Source organism: Nicotiana tabacum, chromosome 18 (genome assembly GCF_000715075.1).
Source record: "Nicotiana tabacum cultivar K326 chromosome 18, ASM71507v2, whole genome shotgun sequence".
Taxonomy (NCBI): Eukaryota; Viridiplantae; Streptophyta; class Magnoliopsida; order Solanales; family Solanaceae; genus Nicotiana; species Nicotiana tabacum.
The window spans coordinates 9,645,645-9,665,024 of NC_134097.1; positions in this window are offsets into that span (position 1 = coordinate 9,645,645).

Consider the following 19,380-nt stretch of genomic DNA (forward strand, 5'->3'; position numbering starts at 1 on the left):
AGAATATACAAATAAATATCTGAGATCTAAAAAGATAAATAATTAAAATACTATAAAATGCTAGAAAAACTTTAGATGTACTTTAAATATTAGCCCATGTGTTCGTACCTGAATCTTGGATTGATATGCTTAAATAATAAAAGGATCATGTGCGTATTCTCGCGTCTTGATACCTTTAAATTTAAAATAATTATGTTTTGACCATGTGTACATTCTTTACCTTGGTTTAACATTCAATTTAAAATAAATACCTTGTGTGCCTACCGCATCTAGGTCAAAATAATTAATAAAATTTAATAATAAGTTAAGTAGTAATAAGCAAACCATAATCAATAAAAATACAAGAATAGCCAAAAATTGATTTAAGCCGGACATAAGTCAATAAAAGCGACCGTGCTAGAATCACGGGACTCGGGGGGTGCCTCACACTTTTTTCTCGGTCAACAGAATTCCTTACTCAGTCTTCTATTTTCGTAGACCATAAATAAGGAGTCAAATCTTCCGTTTGATGAGAGGTTCAAATAAAAGGTGACTTGGAACACCAAAACTCAATTCCAAGTGACGACTCCAAATAATAAATAATCCCTTTTCAAAATGTCACTTCAATTTGAAAAACTCTTCTAACTCAACCTCGTAATAAGGATTGCGAAAAAAAAAGAGGTATGACAGCTCTGGCGACTCTGCTGGGGAACATTAATAAGAATTTGAGCTTTGTACATTGATTCTTGTTTGGGTTTTTTCATGTTTTGGATATTATTGTTGTCACGACCCAATTCCATCTTAGGCCGTGATGGCGCCCAACACCATTGTTAGGCAAGCCAATACTGATCAAACTAATGGTTTCCTGTTTAAATAAAATACTAAGTGGATAACATTTCCTCATTTGTTAAAGATATTTATAAATTTGCCAATGTAACATAATTAAACGGAAGCAAACGAGTACAAATCGAAATCATGTAATCATAACCCAAAATCATAAGTCTACTAGTGTGTGTGTCAAGATCTGGTGTCACAAGTATGTGGGCAATCTAGTAGAATATACATAAGAACACTAGCCTACTGCTGCAGAAATGAAATAGATAGAAACAAAATAAAACATAAGGGAGACTCCGGCTGCTGCAGAACGGCTCGAAAGACAGCTCACCGTGAAATCTCGAGATGGGAATCAAATCTGTGCACCAGACTAGTAACCAGATGCACCTGCCTCAGATCCTGTACAATCAAGTACATAAGTGTAGCGTGAGTACATAAATAATATGTACCCAGTAAGTATCTAGCCTAACCTCGAAGAAGTAGTGACGAGGGGTCGACTCCGACACTTACTAGGGCAAATAACATGATAATATAAAATTCTAATTAAGCATGATATACAACAATAAGACTCAGAACAAGAAATAACTAAGCAAACCTTCAGAAATATTTAAGAGCTTGAATCACTTGCTTCCTTTAAAACATATGATCACACAAACAATGAATTTATACCGATTATGAAAGGAACCTCCAGTTTTATTATCACACACGAATATCATCGAGGACGTTCGGCCCGATCCAACATAAATGTAAATTGTGCACTTTTGAGGGTCGAACAGCGCGAACCATAGATGCATCTATTACCCCGCTCGCGAATCATACATGTGACACGGCCAAATATAAATTTATCAATAAATCATAACTCTTCCTTGATTCTTTTCAATATAAAGACAATTCGACTTGGAGCTTTTGAATCTATAAAAATCCTCAACTTAGTTCCATTTGATACAATTAACAATTATGATCAAATAACGGTGTCCATAGGCATGGTGTAAACCTAAAACTACCCGGACATAAACAAGAATAGTAGCTATGTATGGACTCTCGTCACTTCGTGCGTACGTAGCCCTCACAATTTAACAACACATGTTAATTAAGTTTATCTATGGGGTAAGTTCCCTCTTACAAGGTTAGAAAAGAGACTTACCTCGTCTCAAAGCTTACTTCCCAATTCAAGAATGCGCTCAAACCTCCAAATTTGATGCCAAATGACTCGGAACTAGCCAAATGTAATATAAATCAATCAATCTATTGCTCAAAAGTTCATATCTCCACTATTAAAGTGATTACCCAACCAAAATTGCAAGATTCCTAAAATTTACCCCCGGGCCCTCATGCTCGGATTCCAGAAATATTTAAAGAAGGTTGTTACCCATAACTTTAGGAACATGAATATATGATTTTTATTGAATTCCATAACAAATTTCGTGGTTAAATCTCATTTTTATCAAAAATCTAGGTTTTCACCTAATCTCATGATTTTCACTAATTTACAAGTTATAATCTACCCATAAACTATGTATTTAACTCACATTAAGTAGAAATTACTTACCTCACAAAGCTAGGTCGAAATCCCTTCCTTCAAAGTTCTCAAATCGCCCAAGAGTGAGAGACAAATGTGATAAAAATAGCCTAAGTCCGTAATAAATGAGCCCTCACTGCCCAACGACTTTCGCACCTGCAGTGCTTTGGGCCTCACCTGCGGCAAATGCCTCACAGGTGTGCCTTTTGCTCATCTGGTCAGGCTCCGCATCTGTGGACAAGAAGGACCGCTTCTGAGTGGCTAGCCGCACCTGCGACCATGTCTCTCGCACATGCGCTCACGCAGGTGCGCCTGCCCTCCATTTCTCGCTTCTGCGGCTCATGGCTCGCACCTGTCGCTGACCAAATGCAAGTGCAATTATGACAGATCTGGGAGCTTCAACTGTTTCTCCAAGCTCCCAACTTAGTCCGAGCCTCGTCCGATTGACACTTGGGGCCCCCCGGGGCCCCACCCGAACATACCAACAAGTTTAGAATCATAAAACGGACTCGCTCGAACTCTCGGAATGTCCAAAACAACATTAAAACTAAGAATCACACCTTATGACCAATGGAATCAAACTTATGAACTTCAAGTTCTTCTATTCACTCAAAATGCGCCGAAATGTACTTAGACTACTCGGATTACACCAAACTTTGCGTTCAGGTCTTAAATTACATTACAGAGCTATTCCTGGTCTCGGAATTCTGTTTGGACCTCGATATCACCAAAATCCACTCGAAACCAAATTTAAAGAACTTCTAAAACCTTCAAGAACCAACTTTCACTATTAGGTGCCAAAACGTTCCCGGGTCATCCAAAACCCAATCCAAATATACGCCCAAGTCCGAAAGCACCATACGAACCTATTGAAACCGTCTAATCCCGATTCTGAGGTCGTTTACTCAAAATATTAACTGAAGTCAAACTAGGCCTTTCAAGCCAACCTTAAGGAACCAAGTGTTCCGATTTCAACCCAAATTCTTCTAAATCCCGAACTGTAACGACTCGAACGGTCGTTTTGAATATTTGCACTTCGCTCGATTGTTTGAGGGCATGAGTAGCTCCGTATGATGTACTTTGACTTGTGTGAATCGTTGGTTTCGGGTCGCAGGTATTTCGGAATCGAATTGGAAGAAGGAATTTCATTGTTGAAGCTTTGAATTGGGAGAGTTGACCCAAATTTGACTCTTTAGCATTTGACCTCATATTGGAATTTTGATGGTTCCATTAGCTCCGTTATGTGATTTTGTACTTAGGAGTGCGTCCGAAATGTGATTTGGAGGTCCGTGGTAGAATTAGGCTTGAATTGGCGAAATTGGAAATTTGGCGATTTCGGTCGGCAGTGGAAAATTTGATATCGGGGTCGGAATGGAATTCTGGAAGTTGGAGTAGGTTCGTAGTGTCATTTGTGATATGTGTGCAAAATTTGAGGTCATTCGGACGTGGTTTGGTTGGTTTCGGCATCGGTTGCCAAATTTGAAAATTTAGAAGTTTTTAGGTTTGAATCTGAGGGTAATTTGGTGTTTGGATGTTGTTTTGAGTGATTTGAAGGTTCGACTAAGTTTGTACGCTGATATATGACTTGTTGGTATTTTTGGTTGAGGTCCCGATGGCCTCGGGGTGATTCCGGGTGGTTAACGGATTTGTCGAAGTTGGACTTTGCAGCTGGAGCTGTAGCTTCTGCTATTTCCGCACCTGTGGAAGAAAGGGTCGCAGGTGCGAGGCCGCTGGTGCGTGTGGGGAGTGCGCAGGTGTGGGAAATGCTGGGCCAAGGATGGGAATGCCGGTACGAAGAATTGGCCGCATCTGCGAGCCCGCAGGTGCGAGGCCTTGAGCGCAGATGCAGAGTTTGGGCTGGTTTCGCAGATGCGCACATGGGACCGCAAATGCGAGTCCGCAGGTGCGAGGAAGGTGTCCGCAAGTGCGGAAGCTGGGTGATTTAGTGAGTTGCGCAGGTGCGGCTTCTTGGACCGCAGGTGCAGTCGTGCGGGTGCGAGAAAATGTCCGCAGGTGCGAAAAACCTGGGCAGAAACCATAAAGAGAACCTTTCGCGAATTTGGTTCATTTCCACCATTTCTATTCGGTTTTCGGAGCTTTTGGGAGAGATTTGAAGAGGGAATCAAGGGGATTTCATTGAGGTAAGTTACTTGAGCCCTAATACTTGTATATATGGTGATTTTCCGTTGTTTAATCATGGTAATTAGTGAAAATGAGGGGTTAGGGCTTGGAATATTTGGAGAGTAATTTAAGGATTTGAAGGGCCAAACAATATCAGATTTTGATGAATTTGGTATGGTTAGACTCATGAATGAATGAGCTTTCTAGTTTTGTAAATTTTGTCAGATTTTGAGACATGGGCCCGGGGGCCGGGTTTGAGCCAATTTCGGGTTTTGGTCTAATTTTGAAGCTTTTCTTGTGGAATTCATTCCATTAGCGCGTATTGATGGTATTGTACTGATTGTGAATAGATTCGGAGCATTTGGAGGCCGAGTCCAGAGGCAAGAGCATTGCGGGTTAGAGATTTGACCGGTTTGAGGTAAGTAACGATTGTAAATCTGGTCCTGAGGGTATGAAACCCCGAATTTTGTATCATTCTACTATTTTTAGTGACGCACATACTAAGTGCCGGGCGTGTGGGCGTGCACTATTGGTGATTTGTGACCTGATCCATCCCGTAGCAACTGTAAAGTTGCATACTTTGTTGAAACCATATGATACTTATATGTTTTAGAAAGAATTTCTGTAAATTGGGCTGAATGCCATGTCTGGGCCTTTTGCCAATGCTGTTTGGACCCTTATGGGTTGTTTATTACCATCCTCATTGTTTTCGATGGAAAATCTATACTCAGTCATGTTTATACTTATTTACCGTATAACTCGATTTTTATGACTCTATTTTGATGCATATAAATGTTTAAATGTTTTGGATCGAATGCTCTGTTTTACTGAAATGCCCGAGTGGCTTGAGAGGTTTATGACTGAGTGAGGCCAAGGGCCTGATTTGTGAGGATGAGTGTGGATCGGGGCTGCCCCCCTGTAGCATATTTATGACTGAGTGAGGCCGAGGGCCTGATTTGTGAGGATGAGTGTGGATCGGGGCTGCCCGCCTGCAGCATACTTTATTATTATAGCATGTGAGTTGTCCGTGCAAATTACAGCGCTTGGTCTGAAGGAGCCCCAACGGAATCTGTACACACCCTTAGTGAGCGCAGATACCTACTGGGTGCGAGTGCCGAGTGCTGAGTGACTGGGAGGCATGAGTGATTGTGAGGTATGTCCGAGTAGCAAGAGTGATTGTGAGGTATGCCCGAGTGGCACAAGTGACTGTGAGGTTTGCCCGAGGGCTGTATATGAGTGATGTTTTGCCCGAGGGGCTGTTTATGATTTCACCATTTTTGCTCACCTTTGCATTGAGCCTTTGTTTGAAAAATTGTTGGAAAAATGTCTTTAAATGATTTTTACTGAAACTGGGTTTAAACGAGATGTTTGATTCAAATTCTGATTTTTAAAAGCATGTGGTATTTTACTGAGATTTCCTGATATGAGCGTTATATGCTTTATTGCTCGTCACTGCTGCTCAGTCTTTATTTCTTGTTGTTATTTACTGAGTTGGCGTACTCACGTTACTCCCTGCACCTTGTGTGCAGATTCAGGTGTTACTGGACACAGTAGTGGTTATTGAGTGTTCTGGTTGCAGATTTTCTTGGAGATAGCAAGGTAGCTGTTTGGCGATCGCAGCCCCTGCTCTTCTCTCTCTTATCTTCCTCTAGTTGTATTTAACTATTTTCCAGGCTGAGTTAGCCTTGATATTGTTAGACAGATTGTAGCAGATGCTCATGACTAGTGACACCCCGATGTCGGGCTTTTCTTTTCCGCACTTCTGTTTTTCTTTGATTTGAACTCTTTTAATGAAGGTTTTATGTCAAATAACCTTGAAATTATCTTTAAAATAAAAATATCGGTTTGTTTTGGAAATGAGTCGGCTTGCCTAGTTCCACGATAGGCGCCATCACGACAGGGGTTAGTTTTGGGTCGTGACACGAACCAACCATCCTCGCAAGTCAAAAATTTGTAAAAGAATGCACGGGAAGTCTTATTTTGGGCAACGCTGGGCCAAGGCTGGGAACGCCGGTACGATGAATTGGCCGCATCTGCGAGCCCGCAGGTGCGAGGCCTTGAGCGCAGATGCGGAGTTTGGGCTGGTTTCACAGATGCGCACCTGGGACCGCAAATGCGAGTCCGTAGGTGCGAGGAAGGTGTCCGCAGGTGCAGAAGCTGGGTGATTTAGTGAGTTACGCAGGTGCGGCTTCTTGGACTGCAGGTGCGGTCGCGCGGGTGCGAGAAAATGTCCGCAGGTGCGAAAAACCTGGGCAGAAACCATAAAGAGAACCTTTCGCGAATTTGGTTCATTTCCACCATTTCTAATCGGTTTTCGGAGCTTTTGGGAGAGATTTGAAAAGGGAATCAAGGGGATTTCATTGAGGTAAGTTACTTGAGCCCTAATACTTGTATATATGGTGATTTTCCGTTGTTTAATCATGGTAATTAGTGAAAAATGAGGGGTTAGGGCTTGGAATATTTGGAGAGTAATTTAAGGATTTGAAGGGCCAAACAATGTCAGATTTTGATGAATTTGGTATGGTTAGACTCATGAATGAATGAGATTTCTAGTTTTGTAAATTTTGTCAGATTTTGAGACATGGGCCCGGGGGCCGGGTTTGAGCCAATTTCGGGTTTTGGTCTAATTTTGAAGCTTTTCTTGTGGAATTCGTTCCATTAGCGCGTATTGATGGTATTGTACTGATTGTGAATAGATTCGGAGCATTTGGAGGCCGAGTCTAGAGGCAAGAGCATTGCGGGTTAGAGATTTGACCGGTTTGAGGTAAGTAACGATTGTAAATCTGGTCCTGAGGGTATGAAACCCCGGATTTTGTATCATTTTACTATTTTTAGTGACGCACATGCTAAGTGATGGGCGTGTGGGCGTGCACTGTTGGGGATTTGTGACCTGGTCCGTCCCGTAGAAACTGTAAAGTTGCATACTTTGTTGAAACCAAATGATACTTATATGTTTTAGAAAGAATTTCTGTAAATTGGGTTGAATGCCATGTTTGGGCCTTTTGCCAATGCTGTTTGGACCCTTATTGGTTGTTTATTACCATCCTCATTGTTTTCGATGGAAAATCTATACTCAGTCATGTTTATACTTATTTACCGTATAACTCGGTTTTTATGACTCTATTTTGATGCATATAAATGTTTTGGATCGAATGCTCTGTTTTACTGAAATGCCCGAGTGGCTTGAGAGGTTTATGACTGAGTGAGGCTGAGGGCCTGATTTGTGAGGATGAGTGTGGATCGGGGCTGCCCGCCTACAACATATTTATGACTGAGTGAGGCCGAGGGCCTGATTTGTGAGGATGAGTGTGGATCGGGGCTGCCCGCCTGCAGCATACTTTATTATTATAGTATGTGAGTTGTTCGTGCAGATTATAGCGCTTGGTCTGAAGGAGCCCCAACGGAGTCTGGACACACCCCTAGTGAGCGCAGATACCTACTGGGTGCGAGTGCCGAGTGCTGAGTGACTGGGAGGCATGAGTGATTGTGAGGTATGTCCGAGTGGCAAGAGTGATTGTGAGGTATGCCCGAGTGGCACAAATGACTGTGAGGTTTGCCCGAGGGCTGTATATGAGTGATGTTTTGCCCGAGGGGTTGTTTATGATTTCACCATTTTTGCTCACCTTTGCATTGAGCCTTTGTTTGAAAAATTGTTGGAAAAATGTCTTTAAATGATTTTTTACTGAAACTGGGTTTAAATGAGATGTTTGATTCAAATTCTGATTTTTAAAAGCATGTGGTATTTTACTGAGATTTCCTGATATGAGCGTTATATGCTTTATTGCTCGTCACTACTGCTCAGTCTTTATTTATTGTTGTTATTTACTAAGTTAGTGTACTCACGTTACTCCCTGCACCTTGTGTGCAGATTCAGGTGTTACTGGACACAGTAGCGGTTATTGAGTGTTCTGGTTGCAGATTTTCTTGGAGATAGCAAGGTAGCTGTTTGGCGATCGCAGCCCCTGCTCTTCTCTCTCTTATCTTCCTCTAGTTGTATTTAACTATTTTCTAGGCTGAGTTAGCCTTGATATTGTTAGACAGATTGTAGCAGATGCTCATGACTTGTGATACCCCGATGTCGGGCTTTTCTTTTTCGCACTTCTGTTTTTCTTTGATTTGAACTCTTTTAATGGAGGTTTTATGTCAAATAACCTTGAAATTATCTTTAAAATAAAAATATCGGTTTGTTTTGGAAATGAGTCGGCTTGCCTAGTTCCACGATAGGCGCCATCACGACAGGGGTTAGTTTTGGGTCGTGACACGAACCAACCATCCCCGCAAGTCAAAAATTAGTAAAAGAATGCACGGGAAGTCTTATTTTAGGGAATGAGGTTATAGCAAGTAAAATGACCGGTCGGGTCATTACAATTGTGTTTGGAAGCCTAATGTGTTATTTGTCACTTATTTACCGCATTAATATTTATTTGAACTGTGATATAAATTGTATCCTCTCTCGCACCCCTGAGTCTTCTGATAGGAAGTTATGTTGTGTTTGCCTACCATCATGATAAAATATCTATCTTGAGATAAAGCCAATTAGCCTACCAGCTTCTGGTGAAGGATTTAGTCACACATGTTTAAGAGGGAGAGCTGTTAGCTAGCTAGTGTTGTTCTACTATTGGTGACGCTTGACGTTCCTCGGCTCGGGTTGTCCGCCCGGGTAAGCCAGGTCTAGATATCATCTCCATTAGGATTTTAGAAACTTAGAAGAACAAGCCACAAGCAACGAATATCCCTAGTAGGCTACGCTTTATTTGCATCATGTGCATTGGACTTAACGGGACTCGGCATAGGGGTCGGGCCTGTCTAGGACATGTACCAATTTTTCAGACCAACATGTTCATTTTTATGTGCTATATGTAACATTATTTGGTAGGCTTTACTAAATTGTTTACCAGCTTTAGGATAGATTAATTGAACATGGGAGAGAGAAAGAGAAAATTTTCTCCAAGTTTTCATAAAATACCCGCTTTTTAAAAAAATAAAATTTTGAAGGGTTCAGGTGTGTAAATCACAATTTTCAAAATGGTTATTTATTTATTTATTTATTTTAACCAAACTACACGGGTCTGATTCTCACCGGATGTTAGATACGTAGGAAAACCTCATCGGTTCTGGCCCTCAATTTTAAAAAAATCCAAAAATATTTTCCCTTTCCTTAATTCCTTCTTATAATTCTTTCCTTAGAAAATTCAAAAAATAATCATTAAATCCAAAAATATTTTCCTTTTTTTTCCGAAATCTTTCATTCGAAAAAAATAACAAATTTGCAAATCAAAATCCAAAAATATATTTTTTTCTTCTTTAGAAGTCTTTCTTCCAAAAATTCAAAGAAAAATCTATAACAAAAAATATTTTCTTTCTCCTTTAAGAAGTTTTCTTTTCAAAAATTCCCAAAGAAAAAAAAGAGCTAGCTTATGTACTTTGTTCCCGGTATTTCCGAACTACGCAAGATCTAATTCATGCGGCATTATGATACGTAGGCAATCCCTATCAGATTCGATCATTACCATCAAATAAACTGAGTGAAAAAAAGAGAAGAAAGAAAAAGAAATAAAGGAGTGAAAAAATAACAAAGAAAAACAAAGAGCGAAAAACAATAACAAAAAAAAAGAGTGAAAAAATATAAAAAAGAGAACTCTTTGTCCAATTTGAAAAAGAAAACTGTGAAAAGTTTTCGTGAATGCTATCAAATGGAGCAAGTAAGCCGCCAGGGTAAATCCTCCAATGGATGAAGCAGAAATGGTTACGGTCTTCCTACAGGCCAAAGAGGCGGACTACTTCCAGAACATAATGTCCGTTATGGGTAATCTGTTCGCTGAGGCTATCAAAATTGGGAAAATGGTCGAAAATGGTTTAAAAACGGGCCAAATCTTGAGTCATGTTGCCTTTAAGGCCGCATCACAGACCGTTCAGAATGGTTCGGGTGGTTTGATGAACAGAAACAAGAGGGATGAGGGAACCATGATGGCTTTGAGCTCGAGGGGGACCCGCAGGTCATTCAAACCAATCATATATGCTTCCTAAGGACCCACAACACTATTATCCTCATCAAGATGTTGCTTATTCCATGACACTACCTCTCTATATGGTGATGAACGCGCAACCTTACACGCGGCCACAACATTATACACAAAACTGAGCTCCACCTCCCAGAAAAGCCCATCCCTACCAAGCTCCATATAATCCCCAACCAAATGTTCCCCAATACAATCCTCTCCCAAGAGAGACCCTCAGAAGGAATCATTTCACCCCTATCGTTGAATCATAATCAAGTTTGTTTCAAAAGCTAATCGGTCTAGGTCTGCTGCAGCCAGTGGCCCCAAATCGGCCAAATCCTGAATCCCCCTCGCACCAAGCTGATGCTAGATGTGAATACCACTCTGTAGCAATGGGACATGATACTAAGGACTGTTGGACCCTCAAAAAGGCAGTTGAAGAGCTTGATCCGGCACTGAAAGCCATTGTAGCCATTGTCGCGACAAAAGAGAAACTTAAAACGGTCGCCAAGCTATGAAAAGTTCTCCGTCAGATGGGAATCTCGGTAGTCGGTCTTGCTGTCCTTTCTACGTCCGAATTATATCAGGGTGTAATCCAGATGTTTTACTTTATTAACTTACTTTCTGATGTAGACTTAACCATGGCAAGTGGGCCGGTCTAGGACCGGGACCGACCCAGGACCGCGGCCCATATGGGTAGTGGGCCTAAACAGTCCTAACCATGTAAGACGGGGACCCGGGAGGTGGGCCTGGCAAGTGGGCCGGTCCTTTGCGCGAGGCCCGCGAGACCGGACCGTTTGGGACCGGGACCGGACCGGTCCTAGCGGGCCTAAACTGTCCCAACGGATAATTTTTTAAAAATTTTTGTTTTGACTGTTTGGCTATTTAAAAACTAGCCATTTGGTCTGCCAAAATAGCCGTTGGCTATTTGCAAAATAGCCATTTAACCCCCCAAATTTTGTTTTAACCCCAAACTTTTTATAATTATACTTTTTCCCTATTTTCAACTATAAATACCCCCAATTCTTTTATTTTTCTTACAAAATCATCAATCTCTCTCTAATTTTCTTCTATAATTGCTTACTTTATTGTTACAATTTGTGAAAAATTGTGAAGTTGGTGAATTGAAGTCTTCAAATCTTTAACGATAATTAATTTTCAACAAGTTGTTCATTAATTCGGTAAACTCGTTCCAACTCTTAAGTTTTAATACTATAGTTTTGTTTGTTTTATTTACTTTGTATTGCTTGATTAATTAAAATGGCTTATTCCTTAAAAAAATGTTTAGTAAAAATAAGGAAAAATCCAAGAATGGTGAATCTAGTGGCCAATCTGTTCCTCCTCCACTTTTCCCGGCTCCCCGACCCAAACCTGTTACCCGTCTTACACCTGCTATTCTTGATAGCGATAATAGTTTATTATAATTTAACGAGAGTCAATTTTTTCATATTATTGCACCCGGTGAACAATTAAGCCATAAATATATGAATGCTCTTTATGGTATTCCAACTATTGATGAAAATGATGATGAAGAAATAGATTTTGATGAAACGCAACCGGATGGCGATACACCCACTAGTACTGCTCCTGAAGTTAACCCAACTAATAATAATCCAAATGATGCCCCGTTTGACCCTCCTATTACTGCCCCTACTTTTTCTAGACAACCTTCTAAACGGACAGAAGCATATGTTGTTTGGCCATTTTTTACTCAAATAAGAGAAAAAAATAGGGCTAAGAGTAAAACTTATGGCAAAGAGTTAGTTTTTAAATATATTGGAGGTCGGGAGGGGGGGGGGCGTGAAGTTTGACTAGACACATATTGATACACCCTCAAGATAAAGCTAAATATTTTCGTATGAAAGCTTTGGTCGAGGGGACAAGTGTACCTAGTCAGGCTGACCTTAGTACCGGGTCAAATCAATTTCAACTAGGAATTAACACTGTTACCGGTGGTATTTTATATTATGACCCAAAAAAAGATCGGGAAGAATTGGCAAAAATGGTTATTGTTATGTGCTTACCCTATAGTTTTCCTTCTACCCCTCACTTTTTGCATTATATTAGAAAAGTTTATAATCCTACTTATAAAGGGTTTCCTCGCACAACCGTAAAGAGCGATATTTGTAAATATAAACATGAATATGAACAATATTTGCGCTATTTATTTACTCATATAAATTATCGCGTTGATATTATAACTGATATTGGTAGAAGTGGTAATGACTGTCATTACCTTACTGTTACCAGTTATTGGATTGATGAGGATTGGACAATGCAAAAGCGCATTATTGCTTATAGAATAATTAATTCACGTCACACAGGGCAGTTTATTTCTAGCATGGTTACGGATATTTGTAGATATTTTTGTATTAGTAATAAAATAATGTCAGTTTCAATGGATAATGCTACTAGTAACACAAATATTGTAGCCCTACTTACCACTACACTAAGTCCTGCATTTAGTAACATTTTTTATGTTAGATGTATTTGTCATATTTACCATTTAATTGTGGGTGATGGTATGCGAATTTTAAATGTTGAAATTGAAAAGGTTAAAATGGCTCTTAACTGGCTTTTTTATTCAAACCGTAGAAGTACACTTAGAGAATATTTTAAAAAATGCGAGTTCGAGGATGAAGATTGAGTCAAGACCCGATTGAAGCAAATGACTTTGGTTGATGAAAAGCGATTGACTGCAGTTTTTCACAGGCAGTTGTACCAACAAAGAATGGCCCGTGCCTACAACAAGAAAGTGCGGCCCAAGATATTTGAAGTAGGGCATCTCGTTCTGAGGAGTATTCTTCCGCATCACGAGGAAGCTAAAGGAAAATTTGCCTCTAATTGGAAGGTCCATAAATTGTAATAAGAGTGCTGCCAAAAGGGAGTACTGTATTTGGGAGACATCGAAGGAAATATTACCGATACAACTGTCAATGCAGACGCGATCAAAAGGTATTATGTTTGACCCTTTACGCAACTTTAATGCTCTCTGATTGGGATGACGAAGGCTTGCATTCTCACTACCCAAATATAATTAACCCTTTGCTAACCCTTTGAGCCAGATACTTTTTCCTTGGCCACCTTCTTTAGAACCTTGTATGTAATGAGAAAGAAAAATAAAATAAAGGGATTGAAAAAAAAATGAAAAATTAAAAAAAATAGAAGAAAAAGAAAACAAAAACAAAACAAGTTCAAGTTAATTGAACTACGTCTGACCTGATTCCGAAAGGATACGTAGGCAACCTCATAGGGTTTGGTTACACCAAAAAAAATCCACATTCCCCAAAACTGAAAACTAGGCAGATGTTACAATGGTTCCGCAATGGCTTCGCCCGAAAGGTTCCAAAATTATAATTTAATCCAAATTCTTTTTACCCAAATCCTTTCAAGTCCTTCCGATCAATCGGCAAGACTGTTTAAGAATTGGAGGATACAGTTATTTGGATCGGATGCAACCAAATGAGAGAAATAAAATGAGAGAGTCATATTGGTAAAAAACCCTAATGGGCACTGTAGGGCGATAGTGAGTAGAGAAAATAGAAATTAGAGAGTCTTGTTAGTGAAAATTAGAAAAGGGCACTATAAGGCGATGTCGAGAAGAGAAATGAGAGAGATCGGCTAGTGAAAACCCCCAAAGGGCACTGTTGATCGAAAAGAGGAACCACGCAGCCATGGAATCAACACAGTCCTGAGCAAGATTTTTCGGTTTCAAGTCAAAAGTTGTGATGAGTTTCTAAGATTCGGACATTTTACACAGATCAGGCATCCAGTCCAAAAGGCATGTCATGTTCATTGAAGTCCGCATGTACTCCCAGATAAGTCCATTTTTCTGTTCCCCGAAAGGGACACTTCTTATTTTAAACGCATTCTTTATTCCATTGTTTATATTTCTTTTAATCCCTTTCGGTCTAACTTTGTTTAAAAAATAAGGCAAAGAAAAGATGGCAAGACCGATTTACAGGGTTCTCGTTTGAAGCGAGCTGATACTTTCAAAAAGGCGCCCAGCCTCGGCAAGGGCATCAAGTCGACCTCGACTGGCCATGATTGGTCGATGCTTTGAAATTGAAAACTTTGAAAGAAACCAAAAGCAAAATGGCCACAAAGGCAAAATAAAGTTGAAAAAGGTTAAGTCCCACACTACCAACCGTCATAGCAAATTTTGGAAATGCCAAAGGTTCTCCGGGGTCAGAAATGCAGTTGGTATTTAGGAAATAATCAGTTGCAGTTGAAATCATTAAAGAAAATGAGATGAGATCAAGAGATTGAAATAATCAAGGCCACAAACCGGCCTCCATTATAAAACTAACAAATCTTTCTTTGTTTAGAACAGGAACACAACAATTTAAGAAATAGTTCGTGAAAAGACGAACATCATCAAGTGAAATTATCAAATCCTTGATTTTCTTCCAATATACATGTAAACATGTTGTTTTTACTTTCATTATAGGGAATCAATACCCTATCTTCAATACAGGGTACTACATCCCCTGGTTGCATTACTTTCTGCCTACATAGGGTACGACATTCCCTAGTAGAATCTTAGAGAGCCAAGAGCCTCACCTTATTGCCAACACAGGGTACTACATCCCCTGGATGCATTACTTTCTGCCTACATAGGGTACGACATTCCCTAGTAGCATCCGAGAGTGCCAAGAGCCTCACCTTATTACCAACACAGGGTACTACATCCCCTGGTTGCATTACTTTTTTCCAACATAAGGTACGACATTCCCTAGTAACATGTCAGAGCGCCATGAGCCTCATTTTATTTTCAACATAAGGTACGACATTCCCTAGTAGCATCCCAAAGTGCCACGAGCCTCATTGTATTGCCAATACAGGGTACTATATCCCCTGGCTGTATTACTTTCTGCCAACATAGGGTACGACATTCCCTAGTAGCATCTCAGAGCGCCACGAGCCTCATTTTATATCCAACATAGGGTACGATATTCCCTAGTAGTATCCCAGAGTGCCACGAGCCTCACCTTATTTGCCAACACAGGGTACTACATCCCCTGGTTGCATTTCTTATTGCCAACATAGGGTACGACATTCCCTAGTAGTATCCCAGAGTGCCACGAGCCTCATCTTATTGCCAACACAGGGTACTGCATCCCCTGGCTGCATTACTTTCTGCCTACATAGGGTACGACATTCCCTAGTAGCACCCAGAGTGGCAAGAGCCTCACCTTATTACCAACATATGGTACTACATCCCCTGGTTGCATTTCTTATTGCAAACATAGGGTAAGGCATTCCCTAGTAGTACCCCAGAGTGCCTCGAGCCTCACCTTATTTCCAACACAAGGTACTACATCCCCTGGTTGCATTTCTTATTGCAAACATAGGGTACGACATTCCCTAGTAGCATCCCAGAGTGCCAAGAGCCTCACCTTATTGCCAACACAGGGTACTACATCCCCTGGTTGCATTTCTTGTTGCAAACATAGGGTACGACATTCCCTAGTAGCATCCCAGAGTGCCAAGAGCCTCACCTTATTGCCAACACAGGGTACTACATCCCCTGGTTGCATTTCTTGTTGCAAACATAGGGTACGACATTCCCTAGTAGCATCTCAGAGAGCCACGAGCCTCATCTTATTGTCAACACAGGGTACTACATCCCCTGGTTGCCTTCCTTCTTATTAACATAGGGTACGCCATTCCCTATTATAAAATATAATAATATATAAAATAAAAAAAATCTCATTTCTTTTTTAATAATACTTTATTTGGCAATAAAAAGATAGTTTATTATATTTTCAATAACTCACAAAACTTTTCTAGTGCAAACTGGGGCAGAAAATTTTTGTTCATTTTGTTTATTTCTGATGGCTTGCAGGTTTTTCTGCAAAGTACGGATTGGATGTGAAAAAATAAGATTCAAGCTCTCGCCAGAAAAAGTGGAACGTTTGATCTCAAATACCAGCCGCAACCAGCTTTGACATAATGCATGTATGCGGAGACATAGAGTCTCAAGGTCCATCCTCTTATCATCTGATCAAGGAACGAGCTGTGAGAATATTTCATAGTCTGTTGCATCGAGAAGATCAAGTTTCAGTCTAAAGTTAATGGGGGAAGCAAGTCAAGAAACAAAACAAGACTTCAAATGGCATTAAGATAGGAATTTTGTAACTCTCAGATTTCAAGAGTATGTAATCTTCTTTTCATTTTGATGTAATAGTAGGAACCGCGAATCGGAACCTCGACGGTACTTTACTCGACTCTCCCTCTAAGCATACTCCATCACTCTTCTTTCACTTGAACTACACATGACGTGATTCCCTTATAACTCGGGATATGTAGGCTACCTAAAACCAAGGCTCTGTCACATCTTGTGATGACCCAAAAGGTCATCTTTAAATTTAATAATTAATTCTGTGTTCTAAGACCTCAAAAAGCATTATTTATCATTCCTCGACTTGCGTGCGTAGTCCGTATAATTTTTCGGAAAGTTTTTATGTGAAAAATGGATTAAAATGTGAAATAGAGCCTTAAAACTCAACTAAGTTGACTTTGGTCAACATTTTGAGAAACCTGATCCGAATCAGTGTTTTGACAGTTTCGGTAGGTCCATATAGTGATTTGGGACTTGGACGTACGCTCGAAATTTAATGTGGAGGTCCCTAGCTCAAGTTACGACCATTTAATGGAAACTAGTAATTTAAAGGCTTAAGATTTTCAAGTTTCACCACGGAGTTGACTTTTTGATATCGGAGCCGGAATCCGATTCTGGAAATTGGAATAGCTCTGTTATGTCATTTATGACTTGTGTGCCAAATTTGAAGTCATTCCGGATTCATTTAATATGGTTTGGTACGAGATTTGCAAATTGAAAAGTTTAAAACTCAAAAGTTCGAATTGAGGTGTGAATTGTAATTTCAACGTTGTTTGACGTGATATGAGACCCCGAGTAAGTCCGTATTATGTTACAAGACTTATTCGTATATTCGGGCGGGGTCCTGAGTACCCCGAGTGTGATTCGGATCGAAATCGGATCAAATTGTGAACTTAAGCAAATTCTGGAAATTTGCTGCCTCTGATGTAATCTCACCTGTGAGGGTCTTGGCCGTAGGTGCGGCGGAATTTCGCAGATGCGGGACTGGCTGGCCTGGGGTCTTCGCAGGTGCGGCAATATTGTGCAAAAGCGGATGTCACAGGTGCGACAGGAATGTCCGCAGATACAGAACTTCACCTGGCAGCCTGGCATCGCAAATGCGAGTCCGTAAATGTGGAACGTTTATCCGCAGATGCGAAAATGACAAGGCAGAGCCCATAAATTCGGAAGTCGCCATTTTCACTCATTTTTGAGTTTTAAGTCTCGGATTTGGGCGATCTCAAAGGTAATTTTCACGATTTTGAAGTGTGTAAGTATTCTATAACCAAAAGTGTTTATATTTCATAAATCCATGTCTATATTCATCACTTATTTCGGATTTAAATGCAAGAAATTGGAATTTTTGTAAAACTTTCCAATAATGAAAAATTAAGATTTGAAGGTCCATTTGACATCGAAATTTGGTAATTTTTGTATGGTTGGACTCATCTCAGAACGGGTGTTCGGATTTCATAAGTTTTTTCGAAATTCAAGATGTGGGCCCCATATTTGATTTTTGAGATGAATTTCGGATTTTAATCCGAAAAATTAACAAATTCATATGGAATTAATTCCTACGATTTGTATTGAGCATATTGAATTGTTTATGACTAGATTAGAGGATTTCGGACATGAATTCGTGAGGCAAGGGTTTATTGGATTCTTGAATTTGGTTGCAAGCGAGGTAAGTGTCGTGGTTAACCTTGACTTGAGGGAATAAAATCCTTAAATTATTTATTATGTGAGATGCATGTGCGTGACGTATAGGCAAGGTGACGAGTGTCTATACGTCGTCAAATTAATTATTTGTATAATTACTTGAAAAATCATAAATCATTTTAAAACATGAATTAATTATTATATTAATTGTTTCACTCATATTCCTTTTCAAATATGAATTCTTGAATTCCTGCAATAATTTTCACATGCTCATTTGATCATTATTCGTGAAATTATTATTCATTTAATTATTGATGAATATTTTGGAATATGAAGTCGGTATTTTGGTATTGAATTGAATGATAAGTGTATATCCCCGCATTTAAATACTCTTTCAAATTTATATTATCATTTTCATGGTAAGGAAGAGTGTAAACGTATGAAGGGTGTTGCCGTGCTAATTGTGAGTATAGAAGCACGAAGGGTGTTGCCGTGCCATTTATGAGTGTAAAAGCACGAAGGGTGTTGTCGTGTCAATTGTGAGTGTAAAAGCACGAAGGGTGATGCCGTGTCAAATAAGAGTAAAAGCACGAAGGGTGGTGCCGTGCCATTTTTATATTATCCATTGCTCATTTTATTGTTGATACATTAATTTGCTGCTAAGTGACACTTCTCCTGCTGAAATTATTATATCCTTCCCCTTCGAATGTTCCCGCCTAATTTTAAAATTGTTATTTATTGTATTATTATTACTTCGTATTTGTATATATTTGTACATGTTCTTTATGTACGTGTCTTTTCATAGCCTCGTCACTACTTCGTCGAGGTTAGGCTCGATACTTACCAATACATGGGGTCGGTTGTACTGATACTGCACTATGCACTTCTTGTGCAGATTTAGGAGTTGGTCCCAGCGGCGTACCGTAGATTTGCCCGGATACAGCTACCAGTGGAGACTTGAGGTATAACTACACAACATTCGCAGTTCTGAAGTCCCCTTCTATATTGTCTCAACTATGTATTATATTTCAAACTACTTGAATTTTATTCAGATTTTTATTTATATTATTCTAGAAGCTCGTGCACTTGTGACTCCAGTTCTGGGATGGTATTTAGACATTGCTATTAATATGGATTATTCACTACATTTCAGACCTTACTTTCAC